The sequence below is a fragment of the Vicugna pacos genome, chromosome 7, assembly GCF_048564905.1.
Source record: "Vicugna pacos chromosome 7, VicPac4, whole genome shotgun sequence".
NCBI classification, from domain to species: Eukaryota; Metazoa; Chordata; class Mammalia; order Artiodactyla; family Camelidae; genus Vicugna; species Vicugna pacos.
This window is the reverse complement of record NC_132993.1, coordinates 53400005-53413122: the sequence shown is the minus strand read 5'-3', so window position 1 is coordinate 53413122 and position 13118 is coordinate 53400005. Positions and strand designations below refer to the sequence as shown.

Here is a 13118-nt window from a genome sequence, read left to right as displayed (position 1 = left end):
CCCCACGCAAATGTGACAGTGTCCTCAAAATAAAGTGTCATGAGTTAAAAGACATTTCAGGATATCTGTGGAATAAACGTGTATAACCCATGGCATCCAAAGCAAAGATCAATAAAAGACTTATTCATAGTTTTTTTTTTTTCATGAACACTGGATAGAAATAATTATGAAAAGACAAAATTGTTACAACTCTTAAAACTATTAAGGTGATTGCTATTTTTTCCCTCAGACAAAAACTTGACTGGCTTTTCATGCTGTTAAGCACACCGGTCATATACAAAACCAGTGAGGCTATAAAAGAGAAATCCAACAATTTTACAGCAAATGCTTTTATTACCCTAAGAGTGAAGCCTTGCCTATGTGACCAAGTTAACTTATCCCTGAGAAAATAAACTTGGTTAATGGTTAAACTTGAGTCATAGTGATGGCTATGTATCTAATGTGTTTAGTAGCTTAGATACAGGAGAGAAGAAATAGACATTAGGAGACAAAAGATTAAAATTCAAGTTCTTTATTTACTACTAATAAAACTACATGACTTGAGATAAGCCATTTCGCGTCTAAGCTTATATAAAATAAAGGGCTGAGTTAGATGCAATCTAAACTGTATTACAGCCCGAGGGGCTTTGATTCTGAATATAAAAGTTCACTCACATAACCAGAGGCTGAGTCACGGTGAAGACAATGAAGTTTCAACCTCAAGCCCCTCCACTTGCAAGAGTCCTCCTGAGACCCTATACCTAATTTTGTTCGTGTCATTTCATTTTCTTTTTCTTTCAGAAGGTTCCCCAAGTTTTACGAGCTTGCGGGACCACAAACCTGGGCCCAACCCTGCATGTAACATAGGTTCCAAAGGAATGCGCAAATGTGATGAAGCTGATCCTAGCTTCTGTATGGATTACTAAAGGTTTTAAAACAACATAAACACAAATAAATGTGTAAAATACATACGAGAAGTGTGCTATTGAATATAAGAATATGTGCTCCTTTCCACCACTTGTAGTAAGTACATGACTTCTGAACAAGTAGTAACATTTAAATAAATTGGAATCTAAAGACCTTTAACTCTTCATATCTGTAGACGTTTTTATCTGTAGACGTTCATGCTGTAATAGACAAATCAGCACTATTTATTTATTTGGCCCAGAGAGTATCCTTTCCTGGTCTGGCATGTTCCATTTTTTAAATCCATCTGACTTTCCAAAAATGTGCCTGGTGATGAATTTAAACCTAAATATGAGATATGATTTCACAGAAAAAGAGTTTATGTCATGTAGTTTTAGTCAGAAATATCTTAGTGGCCATCCCTAACAGCAATAACATTGAAGAGTATGCAGGCATCCATAACTCACCAGCTGAACGTAGTAGAAAACTCATTATCAAACATTTTATTACATCATGTCTCTTCTTTACATAAAGTATTATGTGGTTTGTAATTCTGACCCTCAAAAGGCAGGGTTAAGCCTTTATCAGGGCTTATGAGAGGGTGGCCGTGAAGTTGACCTTTTGGGTTATCAAACAGCTAGCAATCCATTTTATCCCAACTTTTTAACCAATGGTAATTCAACTTAATTTTTAAGCTTATTTTGATTTCTCGCCAAGGCGTAAGGTCCTTCACGCAGCTGGGCCGGGAAGGGAGGGTGCGTTAATGACTCTGCCATCGGCTTACCAGCTGCTCAGAGGCAGGCATTTTGCTGTACGGGTGTTGACACCCCGCCACAAAATACTTTTACTGACTGCTGCCCAGCTGGAGTGTGGCTGTAAAAACAGCTGGCTAGCTCGAGAGGCAGCGAGAGGAAAACGTATAGGTTAAACCCTATTACACGTAAGTGTGACTAAACATAGCCCTTCCCTCCCCAGAGGGGGAGGAAAAGAGGAAGAAAGGAAACGCAAGCATTTCTGAGGAACCCAGTGTTCCAAGTCGAAGGAACAGCTTACAGAAGTGCTCCAACATAATACAAAATAAGCAGAATCTTGGAAAACTAGACATTTGACATCAAAGACAAGATTCGATGGCTAACTTCACCGACACTCATGTGGCTGCTGACCTGGCTGACTATTTTTTGTTGTATTTTCTCTACAATACGTTTCACAAATTCTACTAATTAATCTATGATATTCAAATTCTATTGATTTAAAATTAAGTCACAATAAATTAATGACTCATAATAAGGCTAAAGCCAGAACCTCCATTATATTCCAAAGGCCCAACTTGTAGTCTAAATTCCAAGAAAAAAAGGCACTGAACAGCAATTTAGGAGAAAAAAAAATACACAGATGAGGATATATTTGTGTTTACGCCAGTTCTTAATGCTATTTATTACACCCCAGAGTAAATAAAATTAACATCACGCTCCTGAAATTGAGACACTTGGCCAGCATTGTTTAAATCCAGTCTATCCTTAAAATCGGTGTCCTTTCTAAGGTCCAGAGAAGCCTGAAAAAATATGGCTAAGAGGAGTTTATTCCCTTAAAGTAACTAAAGTCATGTTATCCTAAAGTGATATCAGTTAATTTATGACTATCAGAGTGGGTCAGACTCTAATCAAATTGTAGAAACATTTCCAAAGTGATTATTCAATCAAATGACTAACATGGTTAATTAGGAGCCATAAACATTGCTCTGAAGTTCATCAAAGTAATGACTGGCCCAGAAAAATTACTGCTAATTAAATTGCCTGCTGCTTTCATTTCTACCTTATCTAATAAAAAATCCAACCAATGAAGTTTGGCATTACAATTTAACTTCAGCTAAATGCTCAACTAAGATCCAAACTAGCTACGCGGTGACTTCAAAGGCAAGTGTTTCGTAGCAGGGAGCGAAAGCATTTCACGTGTATTCATTTACGTTTATGCACATGAAATAAAACTTAGATAATTCAGCAACAATAATAAGCTGTAGTTTAACCCACGCACAGATGTTAGGATGACAATGTATTTACCCTGCCCTTATGTGCGTCCATAATTATAGCCTTAGGACCACTGGTACGGCACAGTGATTACAGACGTGCACCTTGTCATCTAACAGACCCGGCTTTGCATCTCAGGTCTGATATTTTGTGGGGGCATGACATTATATTAGTCATTTAACATCTCTAACTCTCAACCTCCACATCCATAAAATGGGAATAATGCTGATTTCCTTCAAAGGGTTGTCGGAAGTCCGAATGAGGTCAGCCACGGGCAACAATTTGCCCAGTGTCTGCGAACAGTGAGGAGTCAAGGTATGGCACTTCTTATCCATAACAGTCTATTTTTAAGTGAACTTCACAAGTATTTAAACAGCAGGAAACACAGTGCTTAAGACTAAAAAAATTTGTGTACCAAAATTATTTCTGTATTTTAATTTGCTATTTTGAAATCACGTATCTATTGAGATGGTTAACATTGCTTGTTAGTACTATTCTTCACAAATCCACCTATTAACCTATGACATTTAAAATACATTGATTTAAAATTCATTATAAATGTATGATTTATAAATGTATGATTTATAAGGTTTAAGTGAGAAGTGTGATTACATTTTCAAAACATTTGGAGGTCTCTTTTTTGAGCTTATTTTTTACTCTTAACCCCTGATATTTGGTGCTAAGTGACTTTAGTTTACAAAGTTCTAAATTCAATCTGTAAATTGAATTACGTACATTTAATTTAGGCTAACGGATTTTTTTCTTATTATTTTGAAACTTATGGATCAAAGAGCTGTACAACGTGGCATTAGTATGGGGCCCAATAAGCTTGCGGAAACTAAACTGCCTATAATTTGTCACAGATGAGTTCATGGTGATGAAAGCTGATCCAACATGCTGCAGAAATTCAAAGCAGCAAAGCACTGTTGTTATTTTAATGCTCTAGTCAATGGAGGGGAAGTTAAAAAGAGTAAACGAACACCCCAAACTGCTTGATTTGATTAATCTTCACCCTTAGTAACGCTGTTAAAATTTCCTTTAGATTAAGATATGCAGGTATGAAACTAAACAGTTGGTTTCTCTGTTTCCTGACTTGCACTTAAAAGCTGTATTGGGAAACATAATACTGATTTGGGAGGCTTTACCAAGGGTCTGACCACAAAGTGCAGTTATGAATTTGCTGGGCACCTCTCTGATTTGCATACGTGCTACCGCGTGGTACAGGATGAAGGTTCCCTTTCCTTCAGGGCCTGCTTTGCCTGAGGCTTCTAGGAGCTACAACAGGCCAGACCAGAGAGAAACCATTTGCCACAGTCGTATGAGACATCCCTACAATTTGTTGAGATGGTTTGTTATCAAGTAGTGTACAAACCTGGAGACACTTCAGACTGTAAACTCCAAACAAAGGTGGAAAAGCACCTCTCTTTGATTTGAAGCTTGCGGTTAAATTCCTATAGAAATAATCAGTGTGATACTTAATGAAGCATTCAAATCTCTGAGAGTAAGTGAGATAGCCCAGTAAGACAGGAATATGCTCAATATTGTATTTTGATGTAATTTTGCTTTCATGTGAGTGTGCAATGCAAAGATGGACTGACTACACCCTTAATCCTTGAGGAGGTGATATGACAAGATAAAATCCACCTAATGTTGTGCATTGCACATTGATCATGGAAAACCGGGGACATTAAAAGACTAAGGCCAAAATGTGTGTGTGGACGTACATCTGACATGGACAGGTAACTGATGAAAAATGTGCTCGTGTGTGTATATGTGTGTGTGTGTTTGTGTGTGTGTGTTTCAGTGTAAACAAAGGAGACTAAACAAGTTTTGCAAAAACATTTACATATCATCTAAAGAAATAATGAGTTGTTTGTACCAAGAACTCATGACATCAGTCTCACTCAAGAAAGATGATCACTATGACAGAGCCCGTCTCAATTTTATCTGTTTTAAACTTCATTCTTTTGTTTGTTTCCTCTTATTTCCTGGCCAACTCACAGTTTAACGTTCAAAATCCAAAGGTTTTCCAGAGTGCACAAAAAACATGAGCTTCATGAAGATGTATTTAAGTGCAAAAGCATTCACACACAAACTAGCGTAGTGTCTTTTCCCTCTGCATTGCCACTTGCCACATGACTAGATTTTGTGTAGCTAATCAAGAAAACTGTATTTTATGAAGTTTCCTGAAAAGGATGCTAATGTAAGGATTTCTTTTACACCCAGACAATCTTTCTATTAGGGAACAAACCTGAAAGTAATTGACTCTAAAAATAAGGCCCTGTGTTAGTATGTCTGAATTTACTTGAAGCATGGGTGATGGCAAAAAACTCCAGTTTTATAAGACCTATTTGTTGTCAGTCACAAAAGCTCTATGTGAATACAACGTCTTAGTTACTGAACCTCATGTGAAGAGGGAAAGGCTGGAGGTGGCTGAAATCTTAAGAGAGTGATGAATTTAGTATTACCTCATTCACACTTAGATGGGAGCTTTGTCATTAGGATTTTTAGTACTGTGAATATAAATAATGAAAATCTGCAGAGATATTTCTTCTGCCACAGCTCAGATGTACTGAATCCACTACTGACAGACTTTGAGGACAGAAAGAGAACGATGTTAGTCTTTGTATGCCTAGAATAGTGTTTGCAAAATCTTGGAGGGGGGGGAAAAGTAATGCAGTTATCTGAATTCAGATGCTTTTAAAACTTAGAGGCTACAATAACATGAAATAACAGTATAGAATTTTACCTAAGAAACTACAGACTTCTCTTGTGAGCATCTGGGTCTTTTGGGGAGACAGTATCCTGCATAAATAAGGACCAGCTCACCATTTTGTACGTTTTATAAGTCTGTGGAAGGTTTTATTAATTTAGAGTTAAAAATAAAGTTGAACAGATAGGAAACGTAAGTGCAATTGTCACTTTGACCATTAGACATTATTGTATTCTGACAATGAACAGAAGTTTAAAAGAAACTATGAGAAAAGATGTCATTAGCTACCAAAATGGGCCACAAAAGATTTCTGAAGAGGGGAAGTTCTAATGATTTTTTTTTTTTTTTTTTTTGCAATTTACACGATTTGAAACCAAATCAGCATGAATCGTTTGTCCTCTCACTTTCATATCTCCTTGGGTCACCACAATATTCAGACGATGTATTCTACTTGCTTTGAACATGAATAATACTAGCAGTAAGTTCACTATGATTGTTTCACTACGTCAGAAAGAGCACAATGGTACAGTGCCTTGTGGGCCATGCACAGGATGATTGTTTTAACATAAAAATCTCTCTTTGTCTTACCCTTTAGTACCCAAGCATACCTGTAAATACTAGAAATAAGAGAGGCATCTTATTCAACGGCTGGCAACAGTCTTGGAGGAAATCTGTAGAAGTTAGGATAAAATCCTACCAAGAGAAATTCTTATGATAATTGTCTGCACCCCTAATACTGTATCAGTAACTTTACAAACGTAGCCAATTTAATCCTTATGAAAACCCAAAGGGTAGAGGAATAATTTGCCCCTTTCTATAAATCAGGAAACTGAGGTCAGAAGAGGAAATAAAACATGCTCAAAATGACACTGATAGTGAATAGGTATCCAGTCTAAGATTCAGTAAAACGTTCCCAGTGTTATGCAAAGTGAGTGGTTTTATTTTTGTTAATGCTAAGAATAACAAAAACATGTGGATGAAAACAGCGAACTGCGAAGGCCCACCCACTGAAGAGGAGGGCTATCAGAACTGACCAGTCAGACACTTCTCTAAATTTAGGAAAAGAGCGACTAAATCACAATGACATGTGCATGTCATTCTTTCAGTTTCTTATATGTATCTGTGAATATGTCTCTGTAAAATTTTCCAGACTGTATTAGAAACAATAGAAAAATCACACACACACACACACTAAAAATAATAATCATCTATCTAATCTGACAAAAATTCCTCCAAAAGGATTCAGTTAAGTTATGCATATGTTAGGGAAAAATATTTTATGAAATAAGAAGTCTCCCTTTCCTCTAAACTGTTAAGTAGTTAAGTCATTTGAGTATAGAGATGCTTTAAGTATAAAAAAATTCTATAACAATGTTCTAAACCTAAAAACATATACTCAAACATATACTTTAAAAAATAAATAATATTTATCTCCCCTCTCTTGCTCACGTTTATGAAACATACGGGGAGAGATTCAAATGTGCCTCCTTAAACTGTCTCATTTAATTCCAGATCTTCGTAGCACATAGGAAATCAGTCGTGTGTTCATTTCATCCACTCAAAACAGGCAGTTCTGGGCCGAAGCATCCTGCTTGTTTTCTCTAAAAAGCTAAAAATCCCACACTAAATAGTACGCTCCCCTCCCCCTTCTAACTCCCTTTTTCCTTTTTTCATGCTAGCACAACTCGCAAGCAAATTATCCCTCCCTTCCCCCTTTCCTGCCTGTAAAATCCAAGTTAGACAAACACTGTGTGGCTGAAATGACATATTTGAATGGAATTCAGACCCACAGTTCCTGTTTATGTTTCTGATTTGAGAATGTTGTCTTCTCATTCACTATACATTAGGAGCATGCAAGGCCATAAACAGTGTCAGGTTACACGCAGGCGGGACCAATGAGCATTAATCATTACTTCCAGTCAACTGGCAAAGGCAGCAGCTGATGGAACACTACACCCTTCAGCTCTGTATAAATGGACATTCCAGCGAGTAAGAGTGTATGTGCGTGTGTATGTGCGCTTCCTTTCAGTCTCCATTTTATGAATGAAACTCCAGGCTCTGTAGAGTCCATTCATGTAAGAGAAATGCTTACAGGGCTCTGCCCCTAGGGATCAATCAGTCATGGATAAGACCGATATGATTGGTTTAAGACAGCCTTCAGCCTTCCATTACTGACTTAAAATGCAGTCCCTGTCCATCTGACCTGTGTTAATGCACAAAGAGTAAATCCAGACCTTGGTCTCAATTCTCAAATCAAATCACTAGCCAATGCCACTTACTGTAACTGTAGATTTAGAGCATATTGAAGTATTTCTTAGAAAAACTGATACAGTGGACCAAAGTACTGTTTTGGGGGATTTGCTATTTTAACTCAGCACCGAATGAGGAAAACTCATATGACGTCTGCTAAGCAATAGAAAGCGAAGTCAAATTGGGAAGCCAATCCATGACCTCTATTATAATAACAAAATCAATTGGAAAGACATCACCATCACTTTTCACAAATGAAGCACCTAAAAATCAGAGATGAAGTGATCTACTAGTCCACAAATCACTGGCTCAGTAAAAGAAACTTATCTTTGGATGTTAGAGAAACAGAATGTTAACATTTCCTGAAGGATCGATAGCTCATTCCTTTACATTCCCAAGAGATCCTCTACTTAAAATTCTTGGACAATAGTTTTAAAGTTAGGAGGAGGAAAAAATGAGCCACCATGTTTCAGGAAAAAATGTGGCCATAAGCAAATGATTCTTAGTAATGGAGTAGGGCCAAGGCTTGGCCTTTGGGAGTGTTAAATATCAGGTACAAAAAGCCAGAGTTCATGGGACCATAATCACTGCTGCCTTAGAAATTACTAAAGATGGTAATACTTAAAAATATCTAGAGTTTTTAGGAGGAAAAAAAAAGGGCAATTATGAGAATGATTTGTAAAGTCAGTCCCATACCAAACACTGTTAAAATACATAATGGGTTCTATCAGCCATCTGTAACTTGGTCCTGGGCTCCAGAGGGAAGGAAACACTTCTTTCTTCCAATGACCAGACTGGGAATCAGTGGCAGTCAAGCCCTGAATATATCTCTAAACAGTATCTCATGGGGTCTCTACCATACGATAAAAGAAGGAATGGGGACAAACATGAAAACTGCATGGTCTTTGGTTTGAAAGGTGGGAAGGATTGTCTACTACGGCATTATGATAATTTAATATTTACCTTCCAATATCTAATACCTGGCAAATAAAATGGTAGAGAATAAAGTTACCATCATATTAAACTTCGAACTAAAATTAAAACACGTGACACAGCCAAGTGGGGAGATGATAAGGAATTCTATAATCTACCATCTAAGGAAAATACGGAGCAGAGCAAGACCACTGAAAAGTGAATGTACATTGAATTACTAATTCCTAAATAATATTCTTTCTTCAAGGCTTTAAAGAAAATTCAGTATTCTTTCAAGAATTAGTTTTCAAAGTGGTTCAAAGCTATGTAAGTAAAAATGATGAAGTAAAGCTGAATATTTCCAAATGCTCTATTTTAAATTAAAAAAAAAATGAAAGTTATTGTCAATCATGGGGTCTTCCTTCCATTTTGGAAAGGATGAAGTTGGTTTATGGCAGGTCCGGAAGTTCAAAACAAGTATCAGTGGGCCTTATTTCTACCCTCTCTGTTCTATCCAACTTTATGTTTTTTTAATCCAATTTTAATTAGCCTTTTCAACAATTTCCTTTTGTAATAACTGCATTCCTTGTATTTCTTGAACAGTATTTTTGGTTGTTTACTTATGTATAATTCAACTGTTCACAAAGGATGTAAGAAAATATATTAGAAAATATAAATGAAGCCAATGTCCCTAAAACATGTCTCCTCTTAGGAAATAAATAATGAGAAACCATTAAAAAATAATATACCATGGTAATCGTAGTTTAGGGATAAACTACTGAGTACATTTAGCCTTCTGAATTTGGGGGTTTTTGTTTGTTTGTTTGTTTAGATTTTGTACAGGTTGAGTCAGTTGATTGAGACCCTGTCAAATCATCTGCAAACACAGAAAGCACTATTTATTCATATTCCTATGCGGCTACAGAAAATAATTATGTGTTTCTTGCTCTATTACCCACTGGCTTCATCCTGTAACTCTCACTTTAAAACCATATTATAAAATCTGGAAGGGGAATCCCAAGCAACACTGACTAAGAGCAGCATTAGGAATTACTTCACCTCTCCGTCTGCCGGATGATTAAGACAAGCACCCGCCCACACAGCAAAACGCAGGATCACATTTACAACATAAAAATCTTCTTTTGCCACATCAGACACCCCAGAGTAGTCTAACTCTTAGGACTAAAGCGCCAGCTTGGGCCTATGTGAGTATGTGCGCCATCTCTGACAAATAATGTTAAACATATTCCTAGTTTCAACATCTTCAACATGAGGTCAATATTTTTTCTGCATTTATTTCACCATTTCTCTGCCAGCACACAATTTTTATACATGCTAAGGATAGATCATTATTCTCTAAACTGAAAGTTTAGTCCATTGGCCTTCATCAAAGTCCAAAGGTGATAAAGAAGTGTGTGGAGAACTTGGTAGGGGCTGCTTGGGTCAAAAGTGAAGGGACTTAAAAACAGAAGACAGAAAAGGCCCATCTTACTTTTCCAAATGCAAGCTTTCTTTCTATCTGTTTCATTTATTGCAGTCCTTCACTCATAAGCTTTCTGCTGAAAAATGGATTCAGCTGACAAAGTTTGAAAATGACTTCTCGTTAAATTTTAAGCCATCAACATAGCAAATGTTTTAACAAAGAGTGAAGTCCAATAAGAAGGCTCAGACAAACTCAAGGTTCATATAACCAAAGGATTTTAGAGCTGGAAAGGCCACTGGTTTGCTGCTTTTCCTTCTAATTATTATTCAGCCTTTTCTGAAAGAACTGTTAGGAAAAGTTACCTCAGGGACAATCTCAACTCTTGACCGTTTATGGTATATTTTTAAAAAGGAAATAGAATGCATTTTAATCCTAAATATCATTTGAGTTTCTATATTTTCCTATCTTACAACAGTGAGCACCTAACAATTGGAAGAAAATTTGGAGACTAATATGAGACGAACACATTAGGAAAGCAGACCTTAGGCTTCAACACAGATGCATTTAATGCAAATTGCCCCGGATCACAGTGCAATTTTTTAAAAAACCTAGAAAAATACTCAGTCCAAAAAAGTGAGAAAAGGATCAATAATATATCTAGTAAATTGTGAATTTATTTGGGACAATTGTATAGTAAGACAGACTGTGAATTGTGCGCTAAGCTAAGAATAAGAAAATCTTGGTTCTCATTTGGGTTGTTTCCCCTCACACCTGTGTAGATGGTGGTAGGTTATCTCGAATGAGTCCTGGACATTTTATCCACACAGCTAGGGTGTAAAGGAGGAGTCTGAACTACGTGATCCCCAAGAGCTTTCATGAGTTTAAAGATTCATGAGTCTGTGAACAGCTATCTGTGTCCATTTCCCAATTTAAGATAATGCTAGCATTTATGACCACATAAACGTAACATGCCTCGAAATTCACAGAGGCCCTCATCAGTACATCAGCCCTTTAGGAAGGGCCCTAAAAACACAATTTAAAAAATATAGAAACATTTTCTTAGGAAAATATGATGTCAGCTTTCTCCCCTCCCCTCTATGTCTCCTTTCTCTTCTTCCCAAAGCTCCAATGACACAGTTTCTCCCATTTACTTGTTTTGGAAACCATCTTTATGACCTGAAAGTTCTCTTTTCCCCTCTTCATTCCCAGCTTCTAGGTTAAACTGCTTCTTTACATGGTCTGGAGGCATCTTTTGAAACTAACTAGGGTAACAGAATAGGCCCTGAGGGTTCAAAACACCTTATTAATGCCTCGTCCCTCCAATCGACTCCTAGGTTAAGACTTTTGATACACCCGAAGTGCAAAGGGAACTTAACAGCATGAAATGGTGGGACTGCAAGCGCAGTGCAGGGATGAACCTGACACCCACCATGTTAACACTCGCATGTTAATTCCCCTCCGTCTCTAAGGCCATCCCAGAAGTACATAACCACAGGATTTTCACACTGGGTCTTATTTTGCACGAGTCATGCTTTACACATATGATTTTTTAAAACGTGTTCACTTTATTAAATATTTTTTAAAGCCTGACTTCTAATGACTGTATAATATTTCTGATTTAGAGAGCCATAACTTATATTATCATTCAATTATTTTATATTTATAATATTCCCCCTCACCAAACATTCATCGTGTGTCTCTCATTCTATAAGATAATTTCCTGAGAGTGAAAACACCAAAGTGTATGAACGCAGTGTTCTGATATTTTCTTGAGTCAAACTTTAGTTTCATGGGCCCCCCAGCCTCCTAGAAATACTACCCTAAGCAAGCCAAAAAGAAAACAAAGCAAACGACCAATCAACAAACATCTCCATCTCTAATGAAATACATTTTTCTGAGTATCTAAAATATGTACCTCACTGGGCATTCTGAACGTGGAAAACCTCATATGTGAGCATGATCTTGAGAAGATAGCCATGATTTTATGGAAGCCCGAGCACGGCACACAGCACTTCAAACGAAACATTCAATGCCTGTTCAACTCTTTTTATGTAGCCACTTGGCCATAGAGGCAAAAAAAGAGGAAACCATGTTGGATTCAAGAAAGATCAACCAACCAACAAAAAACCCGTGTCCTGCTCTTTGAAGCATTATTAGGCTAGAGAAACAGAGAAGGAAAATAACAACAGACATAATGGGGCTGCTAAGAACTTAGTATCATCAGGTCATCATAATCCCACTGCACTGGTGCACCAAATTGGCCCTAAATAATCAATTTTTTATCCCCTCAGTGTCTTCTGATCCAAATTTTTTTCCCTTTTCCTGAATAAAAATTTCTACTCTACTAACATAATATTTTGCAGTTTTTTAGCTTAAATACTCAGCAGTTGAAATTGCATTCCTATAATTATAATTATAACTAATAGACCTTCCATTTCCCATGTCATAATTAATGTCAGGCTTTATTAGCACATAATCATGTTGCCTTTTCACTTACAAAGCTGCTTTTATTTTCACAACATTTATGTTATACGAAATTAAGTAATAAAGAGTCCTAGAGGCCTCCTGAAAGGACAACCTTTAGATCATAGATGCTAAGTAAACAGACTAGGAAACGCCTTTTGCATTGTTTTTAAGTCACATAAGGTATTTTCTAATGTGCTATTTGTTCAACATCGGTCAGTGAACCAAGAACTCAGTGATTCGGTAATAAAAACACTAGATTTCCTAAAAAGGTTATTTAATGTGCTCTCAGCAAGGATGAAAGAACGAATGACAATGCAACAAAGCATCTGGAGATCAGACTCGTTGACGGCAGTGTATGACGTTTACAGACGTGTCAACTTAATTACAGCAATTTGGTGGCCAGTGAAACATATTTTGATACCTACAGATTAATTTTTCATAGGCC

At 36.9% G+C, this 13118-nt stretch overlaps 1 protein-coding gene across 7 annotated transcripts in view; it reads right to left on the bottom strand.

Moving 5' to 3' along the window:
* ETV1 (ETS variant transcription factor 1) overlaps nt 1-13118 on the bottom strand; it is an 87245-nt gene that overhangs the window by 15963 nt on the left and 58164 nt on the right. The gene's annotated exons all lie outside the window — the stretch shown is intronic.